This window comes from Bactrocera oleae, chromosome 4 (genome assembly GCF_042242935.1).
Source record: "Bactrocera oleae isolate idBacOlea1 chromosome 4, idBacOlea1, whole genome shotgun sequence".
Taxonomy (NCBI): Eukaryota; Metazoa; Arthropoda; class Insecta; order Diptera; family Tephritidae; genus Bactrocera; species Bactrocera oleae.
This window is the reverse complement of record NC_091538.1, coordinates 38,567,569-38,586,714: the sequence shown is the minus strand read 5'-3', so window position 1 is coordinate 38,586,714 and position 19,146 is coordinate 38,567,569. Positions and strand designations below refer to the sequence as shown.

The 19,146-nt window shown below is 34.9% G+C and overlaps 1 protein-coding gene and 1 pseudogene across 10 annotated transcripts in view; both read right to left on the bottom strand.

Annotated features, from left to right (window-relative positions):
• Positions 1–19,146, bottom strand: part of conu (Rho GTPase-activating protein conundrum) — a 60,675-nt gene that overhangs the window by 20,303 nt on the left and 21,226 nt on the right. The window lies entirely within an intron of this gene.
• On the bottom strand, positions 9,769–18,766 carry LOC138857007 (uncharacterized; annotated as a pseudogene).

Below are 19,146 nucleotides of genomic sequence, written 5' to 3'. Positions count from 1 at the left end.
ATTATCAATATTGTAGAATACAAAATTCTCTACAAATTTTGTTTAAAAATTTTTTTCATACGGTGAACCGTTTTCGGGATAGAGGGCTTAGAGCGCGCGGTCACAGCATCACTTCAGGTCAACCGGTGCCTCCGATCAAAAACGCGCCATATATAGTTGATGAACTATCGATAAATCAATGATTATAAATATTTGTAAATTTTTATTAACTATTATATTATATTTTATCATTTTCTTCATGCCTTAAATCTTTATCTATTCAATAATACTGATCACCGTTTCCTAAAATTAAAAAATAATGAAGGGAAAAACTTAAATCTTACTATAATTATATTCCCATTAACACTAATGACATTTTAATTAGAAAATAATTAAGTGCATCTTCTTTAAAATCTGTAAATTTGTAAATAATAGGACAAGATATTGATTTACTCATCATTTTAATTGGGCGTACACTGTCTTACGAACAAGAAATTTTCTTTAAAAAAGTTGGGAAAAGCAATGTAAAAACGGAGATATACTCGACTAAAAGTTTTGATAATTATCCTCATTCCAAAAAAAAAAACACATATTTTATTTCTGCACGCATTAAGTGGATGTGACACAACTTCTTCTGCACGCATTAAGTGGATGTGACACAACTTCTGCGCTTTTTAAAAAGGGAAAAAAAACATTTTCAAAAGTTTTTGAGAAACTGACCAATTTGGATGAACTAGCTGCAGCATTTGAAGAAGAAAATTGTTCGGCCCAGAGATTATTAGAGAGTGGAACTCAAACCTTATTGGCAGTCTATAATGCTCCGAAATCTGTGAAAAGTCTCGATCATATTCGTTATATGCATTACGTCAAGTCTACAAAACTTAATAAACCTGTGCAGCTTTCAAATATTCCACCAACAAGTGCAGCTGCTCATCAACACTTCGAACGTGTATACTATCAAGTTCAAACTTGGTTAGGGCATGATTTGGAACCCCAGGTATGGGGTTGGGCAATGCGAAACGATTTTCTGAAACCTATCATGACAATTTTACCACCTGCTCCAGAACATTTGCTAAATACAATTTTCTGCAACTGCAAGAGTGGTTGTGGTTCGCGAAAGGGAAAGGAAAGCGGGCTTGCAATGCTCTTTAGCTTGTGGCCAATGTAATGGGCAAGCTTGTCTCAATGCTCGACCATATCAGAGCGACATTAACGAAGATGGAACTTTTGACCCCGAAATCATGGAAGAACTTGAAACAAATGTCGTTGAAGACGATAATGAAGACCAGTTTGAAATTTACCAGCAGCCGGAAGACGACGATGAAGAGGAAGAAGATGATTAAAATTATAAATTGTAGTTTTTGTACCCTTTATTCCATTTTTTTACTTTTAATAAAAATAAATTTATTGAATGATATTTTTTAATATATTTTTTATATTTTTTTTTTATCATGTAAGAAGTTATTAATATTAATAAGGTTTAAATTCAAATATAATTCCTATATTTTCATTAACAATTCTGCAATTTCATGGGCAGGTAAGTGTTGTTAAATAAATTAATACTGAATAAAAAGTGGATAGGTTAGGAAAAAATGATAAAATATAATATAATAGTTAATAAAAATTGACAAATATTTATAATCATTGATTTATCGATAGTTCATCAACTATATGGCGCGTTTTTGATCGGAGGCACCGGTTGACCTGAAGTGATGCTGTGACCGCGCGCTCTAAGCCCTCTATCTCGAAAACGGTTCACCGTATGAAAAAAATTTTTAAACAAAATTTGTAGAGAATTTTGTAATCTACAATATTAATAATAAATACCAATAGCAAAAAAACCCATAGGAAATGAGATATTTACAAAAAAAGCGCAAAAAACCGATTTTTGTGACCTTTGACCTTGAAATTTAATAGTTGCGTACACCCTACCATATGTAGGTTTTGAGACAACTTTTAGGGATACAAGTATTTACAGACTTATAGCTGGGTATCTGAATTCCGAGGTGAACTTACTATAATGACTGGACTAATAGAATTCTAACGAGTTTGAAAACACACATTTATTGGGAAATTAAACGAAATTAATGTTGCATTAATGACCAATGAATCTACATATGTACACATATATGTATGTACATTCTGTCGACCTCAACCAGATTTGGCATCTTCCTCCGCAACTGGGCTTACCATATGCAAGGAATGTAACAATGCCCACACTTATAAATGTTTCTATAGAGGAAGCACTAACCTTATTGGTACGTATGCAACCTACATATGCATGTATGTGTGTGTAAGTATGTATGTGTATCTGAATATTTCATAACCATGTGGTTGTTTAGATTTAATCTTTATAAGCTTGCATTATTATTGTCTATACGTCTGTAATAGTGTTAGTTGCTATATGTACGTACATATGTATGTAGGTAATTGTCGCGGGGTTACTATTAATTTGCTTCTTAGCAAAAGACAATTGTTCAAGGTTAAGAAGAGCTGGCGTTAATTAGAACCGATTCATAGCGAAGCATTTGTGTGTGCGCAATGCTAATTCATACATTTTATTTCCACGTATGAATGTGTACATACACCTATTTATGTTGATAGACCCGCCCATACATGATTATTAGCAATATCAATATTTGTATTGTACATATGTACATATGTATGTATGAAATTAAGTGTTGACTCCGCAATATTTATGTATGTGTACTTTTTTAAATTTTAATGTATTGCTGATGAATTTATTTCAAAATTTAATTTTTCTCTGATACAATTAATAACTTCAGCTTGTTTATTTTAACAGAAACATATGTACATAACATAGATACATATAAATAATAAAATAAATGTATTTTTCTTTTCGTTCTTTTTTTTATTTAGTAATTTAGCAATAAACATCGTAAATTAAAATTTGTTAACCCGCAATCGACTTGTAAGTTGAATCTAGCACATAGTATATAAAGCAATCCCTTCAACTAACAGCCGTTTATCTCTTTCAAACACACACGAGCGCCCCGCCGTATAGCTTTTATATGCATGTACATAAGCACGTCTGTAGTGTGGATAATGCCTGCAGACACGTTTTCGCATTTATTGGACTTTTTTCAGCTTCGGTTTGTAATAGTCATGCATCGGTGGCCTTAGTGCCACAGTAAGTTGGCTATTGGCCTAGTCACCCAGAAAGTACTTAACGCCGCCGCACCATTCAAGCTCGTCTTCGCACTTAAAGTCAAGTTTGTATTCCTGTAACAACAAAATTTTAGCCCAAAGTTTTTACGAGGCGCTTCTTTGCCCTGTCTTAATGAGACTATATTGGTGTCCAAGAAGACAAAACAAAAAAGGAAAGACAAGAATAACGCACAAAGAGACACGGCTAAAATTTTCAAAATATTTAGAAATATGTACTTCTTTATGTATTTGCACTTGTTTTATTCGGTTCCACTTTTATCACTAATGCCCTTCCCATTTCTTTCTGCTTAAGTTCCACTGCCAAACCTTTAATGAGTAGAACCTGTATTTAGTTATATTTATAATGTATGAGTCTTTGATATATTTACATACTTATACTTATGTGCATTGAGTATTCATTTCAATCCTGCTTATTTTGATACCGTTAGATGTAGTCTCAGAGTGACACTTTGTCAATATGCTCTTTATACTTGTAGCTTAAAATGCCTTGGAATGGTGAAAACTGTAGACTGATTTGCGACCCCCATTTGCCATCACACCTTTAAAATTTTTATTTTCGTTTAATCGACATAATTTCCCAAAGTTCTTTTGATCTCTCAAATACTGTTGTTAGTGTAAAGACATTTTTTATGAAAAAACTGTTTTTAATGTTGTATAACTCCAGTTAAAAATACGATTGGTAAACGGACGAATTTATCGAATATTGTACGAATTTTACGCATTTTTGGATTCTTCTTAACAAATACGACATCGGAGTGATATAACTTTGAAAGTGGCCTTATCTAAACGTGGTTTGATACCAGGGATGATATTTCAAATTAGCGAATGAAATCCACATGCTTTATCTTTAGGTCAAATTAAACAATACTTTTAAACTTTTTGTTCGATTAAAGGTACATTTTTGTTTTGGAATTAGCACAACTCTTGATAATTTTGCACCCAATTCACATTCATTCAGAATAATTTATGTACATTTAATTTTGGGAATGCAGCGGAAAGTGAGTTATTCACAAATTTCAGCACTTTCCATTTCTCCATATTGATTTTTTTGGGTATGCAGCTATCATCGCGCGACCTGCTCAGAATAGATAATAAGGCAGATAGTAGCAAAAATTCTCTATAAGTACATTGAGGTGAGCGATTTCGAAATTTTTGCCATTAGCCACCTTGGCTACACGGTACTTTAAAAAAGCTATAATACAACAAGTAAGGAAGGGCTAAGTTCGGATGTAACCGAACATTTTATACTCTCGCAAAGTCAAATGGTATACTCGTTTGAGATTTCTTTGTGGATTGACTGATATTTTCGGTAGAAGGTCAACTATAGGCACTGGGGTCCACATATTTAGTACTTAGGGGTTTAAACAGTTTTGGTTCGATTTAGACAATTTTTGGCCGCAAGGTGGCATACTTTAATTGCATTATTCACGCAAAGTTTTACCCCGATATAATCATTGTTGCATAGTGGAAAGTGAAAGAATCAGATGGAATTGAAAATGGTGTTACATGGGAAGTAAGCGTGGTTGTAGTCCAATTTCTCCCATTTTCGTACTATGACATAGAAACATGAAAAGAACGTTATGCATCGAATTTGGTTGAAATCGGTTAAGCAGATCTCAAGATATGGGTTTTCACCTAAAAGTGGGCTGTGCCACGCCCACTGACTAATTTTGAACGCGGTTCCTATAAAGCCAATTTATACCATCTTAGAGATAAAATTTAATGTCTCTGGCGTGTTTAGTGCTTGATTTATCGCGCTTTTAGTAGTTTTTAACAGTACCGTTATATGGGGAGTGGGCGGAGTTGCCACCCGATTTCAACTATTTTCACACCGTCAATAGAAGTGCTAGAAACATTTGCTTCTAGTAAATTTTGTAGCATTAGCGGTTTAGGAGATATGCACATTAAACCTATTAGAGGCGGGACCACGCCCACTTTTTAAAAAAAAGTTTTAACTGCATATGCCCCTCCCTAATGTGATCCTGTGTACCAAATAACAGTCTTGTATCTTATTGCGGAGCTTAGTTATGGCAAGTTATTTGTTTTTGATTAATGGCGTTTTGTGGGCGTGGCAGTGGTCCGATTACGCCCATCTGCAATACCAACCGTCTCACGGTACCAAGAAACATGTCTACCAAGTTTCATAAAGATATCTCAATTTTTACTCAAGTTAGAGCTTGCACGGACGGACGGACGGACGGATAGACGGACGGACAGACAGTCACCCGGATTTCAACTCGTCTCTTCATCCTGATCATTTATATATATATAACCCTATATCTAACTCGATTAGTTTTAGGTGATACAAACAACCGTTAGGTGAACAAAACTATTATACTCTGTAGCAACAGGTTGGGAGAGTATATAGATAGAATTTAATTAATAAAGCAAATTAATAAAAAAAAATTTCCCTATAACTATTACACTCAAACTCGATTAATCAATCCCATGACAGTAGCGCCTACATACCCAAACGGAAACTGATTTTATCAAGGACAAGGAACTATTTTTATACTCTCGCAACCTGTTGCTACAGAGTATAATAGTTTTGTTCACCTAACGGTTGTTTGTATCACCTAAAACTAATCGAGTTAGATAAAGGGTTATGTATATAAAAATGATCACGATGAAGAGACGAGTTGAAATCCGGGTGACTGTCTGTCCGTCCGTCCGTGCAAGCTGTAACTTGAGTAAAAATTGAGATATCTTTATCAAAATGCCATAACTAAGCTCCACAATAAGATACAAGACTGTTATTTGGTACACAGGATCACATTAAGGAGGGGCATCTGTAGTTAAAATTTTTTTAAAGTGGGCGTTGTCCCGCCTCTAATAGGTTTAATGTTCATATCACCTAAACCGCTAATGCTATAATAACAAAATTCACTGGAAGCAAATGTTTTTAGCACTTCTATTGACGGTGTGAAAATAGTTGAAATCGGGTGGCAACTCCGACAACTCCCCATACAACGGTACTGTTAAAAACTACTAAAAGCGCGATAAATCAAGCACTAAACACGCCAGAGAAATTAAATTTTATCTCTGGGATGGTATCAGATGACTTTATAGGAACCGCGTTCAAAATTAGACAGTGCATAACGTTATTTTCATATTTCTATGTTATAGTGCGAAAAGGGGCGAAATCGGACTACAACCACGCCTATTTCCCATATAACACCATTTTCAATTCCATCTGATTCTTTCACTTTCCACTATGCATATCAAGCAACAATGATTATATCGGGGTAAAACTTTGAGTGAATAATACGTTTAAAGTATGCCACCTTGTGACCAAAAATTGTCTAAATCGAACCAAAACTGTTCAAGCCCCTAAGTACTAAATATGTGGACCCCAGTGCCTATAGTTGACCTTCTACCGAAAATATCAGCCAATCCACAAAGAAATCTCTAACGAGTATACCATTTGACTTTGCGAGAGTATAAAATGTTCGGTTACATCCGAACTTAGCCCTTCCTTACTTGTTTAGAATTAGAATTATTTTTTGAATATTATTTGGAGATTAAATTAATCAACTTAACCAGTGCCTGGACAACAACAACAACTCGAATCTGATATTAGAAGAAGAGCTCAAACTGGCTTTCCGCCAAAAATGAACCCATGATTTCAATAACACATACATACATATTGCATGTAATTACAAATACACCAAATCGAAAGTTTTGTGTGATTCCGTTTTTTGCCACACATGAATGCTACTGAAATAAGGAAATCCTCAGACCAACTGTATACTAAATTATCCTTGGCTACTTCTGACATTTACCGTCAAATGCGAAACCGTTAAGCTTTAGTTTGCTGTGGTCTCATCATAAACTCACCTGCGTAAAAGAAAAAAAAAAGTGACTAACACTATAATTTTAGATTCTCTATTATAAAATATACATATAAAATATGCGAAATATGTACATATATATGCACTTGATATATGTATGAATGTACTTGAATTCGTAATAAACGGTATAGGTGCTCGTATCTGGCCGAATTAACTTTGAATCGCACACTCTTGACCAACTATTCGCAAACAGAGTACATCTTTGAATTGGAACAGTGTATTATTGTTGGCGCATGTGGCATGCAACTTGCGGTATTTTAAGCTAAATTAAAATTTTCGACACTCCAATTAGATAGTTATACCCTGAACAGGGTAATAAAATAAATTATCAGCGTAATGAGCTGAGTCGATTTAGCCATGTTCGTCCGTCTGTCTGCCTATCCATCCGTGGTTTTCTCAACAAGAAGCGGCTGATATCGGACCACCGTAGCATATATGCCATACAAACTGAACGATCGGAGTGAATTACTAGTATGGAAAACTTTTTCATTTGACGATATCACATATCTTTTATTAAATTTGGCACGGCTTATTGCCTAAAACAATGATGCAATCTCCGAAGAAATTGTTCAGATCGGATCACTGTAGCATGGCATACAAACTAAGCGATCAAAATCATGTCCTTTTAAAGAAAAGTCTTTTATTTGACAAGATATCTTCATCAAATTTTGCACGGGTTATAGATCAAGTCACTATAGCATATAGCTAACATACAAACTGTCCGATCAAAGTTCTTGTAAGGAATATTTACTATTTGTGAAGGGTATTATAGCTTCGAAGCAACCGAAGTTAACGTTTTTTCTTGTTTTTTATGTTATTTCATTCCCAATGTGATATGCACTTTTAATTATAACTGGCTTTCTAGCGGAAAATGCTTCCAAACACATAAATATTATTTATCTTAAATTTTTTGCAAAGAACTATATGCACACAAAAAATATAAAATGTTTGTATTGTATGTAGAAATAATATTAAATTTTCTCCTCTGCGCAACCTGGTGATTGCTAGTTTAAACAAATTTTAGCATTATCAGCAAAGTTTCACTGGTAAGAGCTTTCATTATTTAATTCAAACTTTATTGGCAGAAATGCTTCGAACCAATAAAAAGGGCTTACAATAACAACGGTCTGATATTTCAGGAAAACGGTCATTTCGTTGGACGAAGAAAAAACGTGATTATACAGTTCTATCAAAATGCTATTTGGGTAAGAAGTTTGCTAAAACTATGTATCATATGACATACTAACATAAATAAAGTTACAAAAAATCAACTAAACCGAAAAATCAAAAATGAAACGAAAGATAAAAAATATATACAGTGCACTCGTGAAACTCGAATTAATGAAAACCGTTCTTCTTCGAATTAACGAATTGTTCGAGTCTTCGAACGTTATGTATTTCAATTTAAATATTTATTCGTTTTATCAGTTTTTATACTTACAACTGTTAAACTTTTCTTGCATAGTTCAAAATATTAGAATTTTATCTATTTAATGACCAGTTTATTTAAACATTTGTATTTTTTTTTCGTAAAGAATAAAAGGAACATATGTATGTAAGATATAGGTTGTTTTATAATTGTTAGAAAAAACAGTGATTTTTGTTTGACATTTCTTATTTCGACCGAATTCAATAAGGCCTTTTCGCGCAATTATTGCGCATCTTCAGAATTGCTTTCTTCAATGGGTTTCTTTTCAATCAGGTAGTTGTCTTTATTCCAGTTATGTATTACTTCTTTTGCTGTAAAAGTATCATAATAAAAATTTATTGTTGTTAATCATGAGGTTTTTTTATTTTGAACCACATCCTTACCTCAGGTTTTAAGCCTTCGAGCATTTTTGGAGCTTCTTTTTTCAAACTTTTAGCTTCTGCTTCCTCTTAAGCGGAACGTCATCTACGGTATGATTTTTCAGGTTAACAAAGTTTAAAATATTTGTCCAGCACTTCACCAAAGTCTCTTGTCCCAACTTATTCCAAGCTCTATCCATAAATGTAACAGCATCTCTCAAGATAATTTTTTCATTGATTCGACCAAATCGCATTCATCGGAGAAAATAGCTGCCAACAGAGAATTTCGAGAATGTAACTTTGTTATTCTTATTGAGTCACTTTCGGCGGCAAAACATCGCTGTAATTGAGCCATCTTTAGAATTTTATTCATTCAAGTTTAGATGCGAAAGTGCGTTGTCAAGAAGTAGTAAAGCCTTTTGAGGCAACCCGATCTCTTTTAAATCGGATTTAATCTAGTTAAAGAATATATTTGATATAGGGTATTCAGTTTGTAGTGTAGTTGTCGGTGGTAAAAACGAAAAATGAAACCAATTTTTGAACAGAATTGATGGCATCTAGGCTGACTTTGTAATTTTGTACTCCACTGGGCAGTTAAAATGTTAAAATACTTTAGGATTGTTTGTTTTTCCAATTACGAGCAATTTAATCTTGTGTTTTGCAGTAGCTTTAGCACACGTCAAAAATGTGATATGCTGTTTTTCAGATTTGTTTCCCGGTGCCTGTTTTCTACGTTCTAGAAACGTATGATTTTCCCGGAAGAAGCTTCCAATATAACCCGGATTCATCCGAGTTGTAAATTTGTTATGAACATAGTCCAATTTCCTGAATTTCAGCTTGTCGAACGCGATGATAATTTTTTCCAGGAGATTGAAATAAGGTCATTGCTAGTAAAAAACCTTGAGAGGTCCTTGCTTAACTTGGCATGTGATCGAGTAATTTTGGCTGCGCTGTAATAAAAACCATTTGTAGAAAGGCTTTTCTATTTTCGGAAGTTCTATTTCACATTCTAAAACTTGTTTTCCTTTTTTACAATTACATAAATTGTGGACTTAGCAATATTGAATTTTTTGGATAGAGCTGTGACACCTTCACCATTTTTGACTGCATTAATTATTTCAGCGCGACAGCAGTCCTGCCAGTAATGGCAGCCAAGCGACAGAGGTCAGCTGAAGAGGCTAAGCCCGAAACCGCATTATCATTGGTGTGCTGGATGAGGGAGATCCCGAAGTGAAAATCCCCCGAGTTTAATGGAAATGGATGCAAGCAGCACTGACTAATATGGCGCTGGAGATGTTATTAAGCAATTCAGATCCGCCCCCGTCATGTACGGAAGGTATCAGGGCCAAATAAAGATGATAGCTTGTGATGATGAGAGATCGGTACAGCTATACAAGGCCGTAATAGCCAAGGTAGGGGAGATTTACCCCGGAGCACGGGTAGTGGCGGTAGACAGGAAGGATATCCCATCCGTACCAAGGGCAAGGGTATGGATTCCGGCTACATCATCGTAGCCGGACCAGATAATGCAGCTCATCAGAGCCTGCAACCCGAATCTGGCATCTGAGGATGGAGATTCGTCAAGGCCTTCAAAGACCCCGCAGCGGAATATGGTGTGGAGACGAAACGAGCCACAATGCAGATTCTGCTGTTGCTAACAAAGGAATCCATAGAACCCCTGGCGAAAAGTGGCGGAAAATTAACTATGGGTTCACGAAGGTGAAGGTCGTGACCTAAAAGTCGGACGCCGATGCAGTAGAGCAGTAGACAACTTGGCACAGGAAACGGAGTGTGAAGTCGTGAAAGATCCAATGGAGTCTTCGAGTGACTGAGCAAGGTGAGTGCACTTCGTGGTCTGAGCTTGCAGACAGACTCTCTAAGCTAACTCAAATTAATCTCCACCACAAACTAGCTTCTGTAGCCCTAATTAACCGCATGCCGACAGAACAGCCTGATTTCCTCCTCATTCAGGTGCCAATGGATTTTGGGACCAAGGACACCGGGCTATAATTTACACATGGCAAACTGCGAAGATAAGGCTAGGATATGTATAATGGCCAATAAAAAACATAATGTTTTCATACTACACAGCTTTAATAATCAATACACCACAGCAGTAAGCTGGGAAACGGGCAGTAGCAAATTCCAGCTGGTGTGATGCTACATGCCGTATGATGAAGAGGAAGTACCATCGCAGCTGAGGTGCATGACCATACTTGGATCCAATGCATACCACACACTAATTGGCAGTACTGACATCAACGAAAGGCGTGCGTTGCTCTTTTACTATCTACTAGTTACTAGGCTTTTATTATGTAATCGATGTAATATGCTATCAGTTATAACAAGAAGCCGACAGGAGGTATTAGACATTACACTCTTGTCGGAAGAATTGTTAAACAGGTTAACCCAGTGGTCCTTTTCGGACCACTCCTATATTGAATATATTGAATACATAATTGAAAAAAATGTAGACAAGATAGAATTTTTCAGAAATCATAGGAAAACGAACTGGCGGATGCCCCTGCAAGAGCTAAATAGCGTATTCCTGTGGTTCTGCCATTTCAACCAAAGAACAAAGAGGACCTAGACATCGTCGTTAAACTGTTTACAGATTCTTGCCGACAAGCGTCGGATAACACGTAGAATTAGGCCCCCATGGTGGTCTCCCGTATTTAAGAACTTACAGAAAGACTGCAGGAAACTTATTTATTTTAGCCAAAGTATCCCAAGGAGAAGAGGAATGGGATAACTATTAAAACCTCTTAAGGTCATATAAAAAAGACGTAAGAAAAGCAAATAGAAACCGTAGAAATCTTTTTGAGATGATATCGATAATACGGCAGAAGTGTCTCGAATTAAAGAAATAATGGTACAATCGGTTCATAATTTTGGATACATCCAAAAGCCAGACCATAGTTGGACGGTATCCAGTGAAGAGTCTTTCGGCCTGCTAATGGACACCTCCTGTAGATATAGTGTCAGATAGTAATATATATTAGGAAATAGGCAGATTCAAGCCTTTTAAATCGTCAGGACCAGACGGTATATTCCCGGCTTAGTTACAGCAGTCCCAGAGCTACATAATAATTTAGTTAATAACCAAGCTTGGGGGGAATTGCAATTAAACTATAATATACATACATATAAACCAAAGGCAGGTAAAAGCTCACGCGCTAATCCAAAGGATTTCAGACCAATTAGTATATCCTCATTTCTTTTAAAAACGTTTGAAAGGATAATAGAGTTACACATAAGGAACAAACTGAACCCCGAAAAAATTACAGTTTTGCAGCATACGTATTCTAAGGGAAAATCCACAGAAATAGCACTAAACTCAGTGGTGGCAGAGATTGAAAAGTATCTGGAGATAAAAGAATACACCCTCGTAGCTTTCCTAGACGCTTTCAATAAAATTTAGCCAAAGGCCATACTGACCGCGATTGAAGATTTGGGCACCTCTGAGCCTCTCGGGAAATTAATTGAACAGATGCTCATGGGGAGGTCAATTATTTCAACGCTGAGAATTTCAACGATGTGCAGATCTGTCTGAAGGGGTACTCTCCAAGGAGATGTGCTATCACCACTTCTCTGGATCTTAACAATGAACAAAATGTTGGTGGATCTGGAAAAGAAGGCGGTACTTGTTGTAGCCTACGCTGACGATATGGTAGTTTCGGTTAGAGGAAAATTCCCTCGGTAACATCATGCAGACAAGATTAAATGATATTAATCGATGGGCCGTATCATGCGTACTGAACTTGAATGCTAGCAATACAGAGCTTGTATTACTAAGAAACACAGTATTGCAGAGATTGCGCCGCTATTATTAAATGGCATCAGGCTAGCAATAGGAGATAAGGCAAGCTACTTGGGACTAATTTTGGACAGGAAGCTTTTATGGAAACACAATTTGGAAGATACGGTAAAGAAAACAGCTACAGCACTTTACACGTGTAGGTTTAACGCTTCGGGTAGCTTACTGGCTCTACACAGCAGTTGTAAAGCCGATTATGACTTATGCTATATTGGTATGGTGGCCAATAACGGAAAAGAAATACGCGATAAGACGTATGACAAGCATACAAAGAGCAGCCAGTATTTGCATCAGTGGAGCTCTCAGAACAACGCCAAGTCAGGCGCTAAACGTAATCTTACACTTACTGCCAACAGACTTGTTTTGTAAGAAAATAACAGCGAAGTTAGCTTTTACTGAAGATGGGGCATTCTATGATACTTAAAAAGTTCACGTTTCTTGCCATTACCACGGATTTTTGAAATCCAACAGAGTGGAATTTAAATCTGGTCCCCAATATTGCCATCTCTTCCAGAGAATAGTGGGAAAGAGGCGAGGTGGTCAAGGGTGCAGGGATAAGCATCTTTACTGATGGTTCCAATTAGATAGCAGTGAACTAGCCAGAACCGGCACGATCCTACAATTACACTCTGAGAAGGAATATATATGCCTATGGCTATGTTATTTGTAGCTATTTAATAGACAAACATTTTATAAACATAGCTGAGTCTCGGCGAAATCAATTTTTGATTTCTTCAACAAGAACTCAAATGTGGCATGAATGGAATTTAGGACCGACTATTAAAATTTAAACGGAAAGACATAAAAACTCTAGTAGGAGTACTAAAAGGCCCCTGTCTAATAGGCAGACACGCCAGTAGACTCGGAACGCCATATAACGAATATTGTAATAGCTGTCAGGAGGTAGAAGAGGAGAAGACTGTTAAACATATTTTATGTGAGGCGCTATATAGGAAAAGAATTACAACCATTGGTCGAGGGTTTCTTGACGACGTATCGGAGGTTGCAGAGATAAAACGTTTCATACTGATGAACTTCATCGGAAGCACGGGGTGGTTCAGAAAGGAGCCAATAGAGTGAGGGGACTTTGGTCCCGATGGTATCACAATGGGCCTCCTAAAGGCCTAGCTACGTCGTTGGGCAGCTACTCTACCTACCTACCTACCTTATAGGTCATGGACCCTCCTAATTTTATTGTTATATTTTACTTCGCGTCTGCTAAAATTATATTATAAACATCTTCAAATGTAATATATGTATGTATGGTATGTGATATAAACACAACAGAAGAGGCTAATTTTAATATATTGAGATGATGTAGAAAACGTCAACCAACCATCATTAATATAACTTTATAATTGCTAAGAAAACTTGTTCACTTAAATTTATTCAAATTTCACACATTTTGATTCCCTTAAACGGTTTAAAATCAACTGGAAAGTTGTAAATCACTTTACATGGTATATTGGGGGCAGAGAAAGGTATCACCTTGTCAAGGTATACTTGAGAACATATTTGTAAGCAATTGTATAAATATTATATATAACTCGCACACTGACTTACATATTCGGTATAAGGTTTGTAAAAATAACAAAAATTTGTTTATGTACTTACTTATAGAGATATGGGTAGTATTGAACAGTTTTCATCTAATTTTGACATGACTACATATTGCCTACGGAAAAAATGCTCTCTGAGTTGCATTCAGGTACCTCACATACCATCAACAATTATTCCATATACATAAAGGCAACCGGATGTTTGAAAATACTGATATTAGTTATATGGGAGCAACGGCAAGTTTTCATCACATTATATCCACTTTAGGCACACAGATGTACCTCATTATAAAAATACGGCCCGATTTTGACATTTTTTAGACATCAGATGACATATTTTGAAGGCACTCTTTTTGCAAAGTTTTATTTCGATATATTCTCACACTGTAACATAGCCAGAAGAATGTTATGTATCGAATTTGGTTGAAATCGGTCAAGTTGATCTCGAGATATGGGTTTTCACCTTAAGGTGGCCAGTGCCACGCCCATTCTCCAATTTTTGTATTGCCTCTAAAAAAGCTTAATTGTACCATCCTACTTGTAAAATTTAATGTTTCTAATTGTTTATTTAATGAGTTATCGCACTTTTAGTAGTTTTCAAAACCGTTATATGGGGAGTGGGCGGGGTTATCACCCGATTTCACCCATTTTCACATATTCGGTAGGAGTGCTAAAAAGATTTGTCTTGAGTGTCCACCCCTACTGATATTTCCAAAGAGATATTTCATGTTATTGTGAAGATACCATTATTGATATTTTCATATATTGTTATGAGGATGTTTTTGTTGATATTTCCAAAGAGATATATTTAAAGTTTTAATGGATTTTCTACTATAAGTGAAAAAAAATCGATTTGGGTTATTTTTTATTTTATTTATTAACAAATATTTGTATACTTCATACATAGTTACAAAAAATTTATTTTGTAATATAGTGAACTAAAATATAATAGCATTGTAATGCTTTTACCAGTTGTTTTTTTTTTTTGTTTGGTTAATGTTTAACAATTTTGTAAAAAGTATAGCTCTTTGTCTAACTGCAACCATATAAACCAAGCTTCAAAGATAAATAATATTAATAAAATTTAGTAAACATTAACCAAACAAAGTAAAATGGTTAAAATATCGTACTTCCATTACTTTGTAGACAACTGTCAATACAATCAGTGCCAGTATTTTTTCAGTTTTAAAACTTTATGTATATTATTGAGATCATAATGATAAAAATGTGTTGGTGGCCTATTTAACATTTTGGAGTATGTCATTTTCACCGCATTGGCAGCATAACTGTCCAAAATGCAATGAGTTATTATGATTTGGTTTTTTGCGTCAAAATATCCATATTTTACGCTGTACGCTAATACCATCTGCCCCTTTAATGCGCTTTTAAATAGGTCAGTAAGTCAATTTGGTGTATTAACTCTTGGCAAATGAACATAGGGTGTAGACTCTCTAGAAATACTCAAATCTGATGAAACTTTCTTTAGCCAATCTATAATCTGACTGTTATTCGACGTCTCCCTGTCAGCTAGAAATGATCTATCCTGCAAAAACGTACATTTAATACAACACGTAACACATACATAATAGTTTACATTCAGCAGACCGATTGGATTCTAAAAAAAATGGTATTTGGGAATGAATAACGACTCACCTTTCCAATAATGCACCATTATTATTTCGCCATTCTTTGAGCCCTGCCTTAAATTTAATAATTTCACCAAAGAATTTATTATCAAATTTATTGAAGAGCGTTAATATATCTTCAATTTCCAATTTCGCCATTCTTTGAGCCCTGCCTTAAATTTAATAATTTCACCAAAGAATTTATTATCAAATTTATTGAAGAGCGTTAATATATCTTCAATTTCCAATTTTGTTCAAAATTTTGAATGTGGTGATGCCAAGCATTTTTAACAGAGGGCACACACCGTCCCGTAAGTCCCACTTTTTAAACATTGACAATGACTCTATATATGGTTCTTCCATATTTGTGCTCCATTAATATAAATATTTATTTATTGTTTAAAACAGCTGAAACTTAATCAAAGAAATAATACAAATCACCGCTTGTATAACAGCTTAACATAATAAAATAATATATAAATAAAAAAACTATATAAAAGAAACAATACAACTCCTAATAAAATATGATGATTTTATAATTAACACGTTCACGCCGGCACTGCAATTCATGTTTCGCGCCCATAGGCGGTGGCGCTGAAAGCTTTTTGTTCTATCGGACGAGGCCGAACTAAATGTTTCAACGAAAGAATACCGCACGGGAAAACAGTCTCCATGGGTCTGCATTAATCTTTTAATGCTATTGTGGTTATGTGTTTAGTGTCTGTTAAGTACGCACATCACTGTGCAACGTTCATCATCGAACCACTGTGCAGAAATAATTTATTCATTCTTTCATTCTGATATATGGTAAATGTAATTGAAATAAGGTCACAAAAACTTTTTCTTCAATCTTATGATTGGTCTGCAAGACAGTCCCGTAAAAGCTGTAAAGAATGCTACAAAATCTTGTCTCTGAAAAAATGTAGAGATTATGCAACTAAAAAAACTACAAGAGTAAGGACATATTGTAGTAAATGTACAGGCCAGCCAGCATTGTGCTTAAAATGCTTTCAAAAATTTCACAAAAATAAATAAATAAATACTAACGTCTTTCATTATATTATATTTCAAATAAATTTGGAATTTTAGTTGCATTTTTGTGTTTATTTTATTAGATTAAGTTTTATATTATTAAATAATAATGTTTGTGTTATATCATTGAAATATTTACTTATGTCTTTGTTATAAGTACTATTGAATTAGTTATGTTAATACAATATTAACTATATAAAATAATTATTAAAAAATATTAAAGCTTTAATCAAAATTTAAAATAAATTTTAGTGATGCACACTGATTGGTAGTACAATCATATGCGAGGTACGGTGGTATGCGCCGCCCGATGAGACAATTCTGTGCGAGCCACCGGTGGTACGTGCCGCCCGATCAGGCAGACATGTGCGAGCCACCGGTGGTACACGCCGGCGTGAACGTGTTAACGTTTTAAATGCAAATATTTCGATTTGTGTTTTTCACCGAAACTTCTTTTCGCACTGTTTTTGTCAGATACTTTTAGCGTGTTCATTTCTAGCATCCCGCCTTTTTTGAAACCAGCTGTTCAAAATTCCCTAAAGATAATGAAAAAAAAATTTGGGAAAATGATAAAGTCTCGTATCATATCATCCTTGGAATTGAAACTGAAAAAATAGGCAACTTCTAATTTTCCGCTCGAATAGAAGTAAGAACAAGAAACAACGTTAACTTCGGTTGCACCGGAGCTATAATACCCTTCACAAATACAAAGGCTCTTTACAAGAACTTGATTCCGATCGTTCAATTTGTATGGCAGCTATTTGCTATAGTGATCTGATCTATACAATTTTTTCGGAGATTGCATTATGGCCATATATAATAATCCATACCAAATTTCGTGTAGGTACCTTGCCAAATTAATGGTTTTCCCTACAAGCACTTGATTCCGATTGTTCAGTTTGTATGGCAATGGCAGCTATATGCTATAGTGGTCCGATATCGGCCGTTCTGAAAAATGAGCGGCTTCTTAGTGAGAAAAGGGCAGGTGAAAAATTTCAGATCGATGGCTTAAAAACTGAGGGCCTAGTTTGTATATATACAGACAGACGGTCAGTCAGACGAACATGGCTTAATTAACTCAGCTCATCATGCTGATCATTTATGTATATATTTTATAGGGTCTCAGACGTGTCCTTCAGGGAATTCTACTTCTTATATATGTAGTAGAAGGAAAAGAAGAAAAATATACATTCGTCTGTTCAAGCCCTTCGCCCAACTTTCGCGAAACATATGTATGTATGCGAGTTACAATATCTATGTAAGTTACAAAAAAATTATATTTTTGCAAAGAGATATCTTTGAAAAATGAAATGATTTTTTAATAGTTTATTTTATTTGTTGCGAAATTTGTACAATTGCGTTTTAAAAAAGTGATTAATAAGATATATTTGTAAAGAGATATCTTATAAAAGTAAAAATAATTATATTTTTCTCCAATTTTTACAGAAATATCAAAAACTCATAAGAATTTTGTATAAATATTTGAAAATAAATCTTTTTGAAATAAGAATTATTAATAAGAATGGTTGAGGCAAACCAAAGGGAGTTCCTTATAATTATTTTTTTGATTTCTTATGTTTAGTCCACCTTAGTCCAGCCTAAAACCTGTTTATGAAGACAATCTTATCAATTTTATGTGGTATTTTTGGCTCTGTGTGGTGCTACCAGGCATTTGCTACCATTACGTAGCACACGCGCTTTCTAAGAGACTAATGCATTAACTACAAACAAGCTGGCATTTTACCAACCAACTTAACTAACTTAGCCAGTGGCCAAATGGGTATGGTAGTGGCCAGGGTTGCAAATAATGCATTAAAAAAAAAATGACTGAATTAACATATAAATATATTTTTTTTTTGGTTGTAATCCCAAATACAGGATTAAAATAAAAAATAAAATTTTTAGTGCCAAGCATATAATTAAGAATTAAAATAAAGAAATTGCTTTAGAATTAACATTTTGAATATTTGAAATAATTTTTTTAATTTTCAAATTCTTCGATTAAAAATTATCCCATCAGGATTAAAAAACTTGAATCTAAAATTTAATCCAAACATTAGGAATAAAAAATAAAAATTTAATTTTTAATGCAAAAATTTTTTTTTTAATTCGCAACCTTGGTAGTGTCCGATCAAACAATAAAACGTCGAGCACAGATGATACATCGCGTCTGTTATTTGTGTTCATTTTAGCGCTGGTTAGATCTGGTCAGAAGCCATCAGTCGCATATCAGCCATTAGCTGTCTGTCATTCGTGCCATAAGCATTTTGCCAAACTAGTTTCCGGCTGCTTGCTGCACCTGCCTC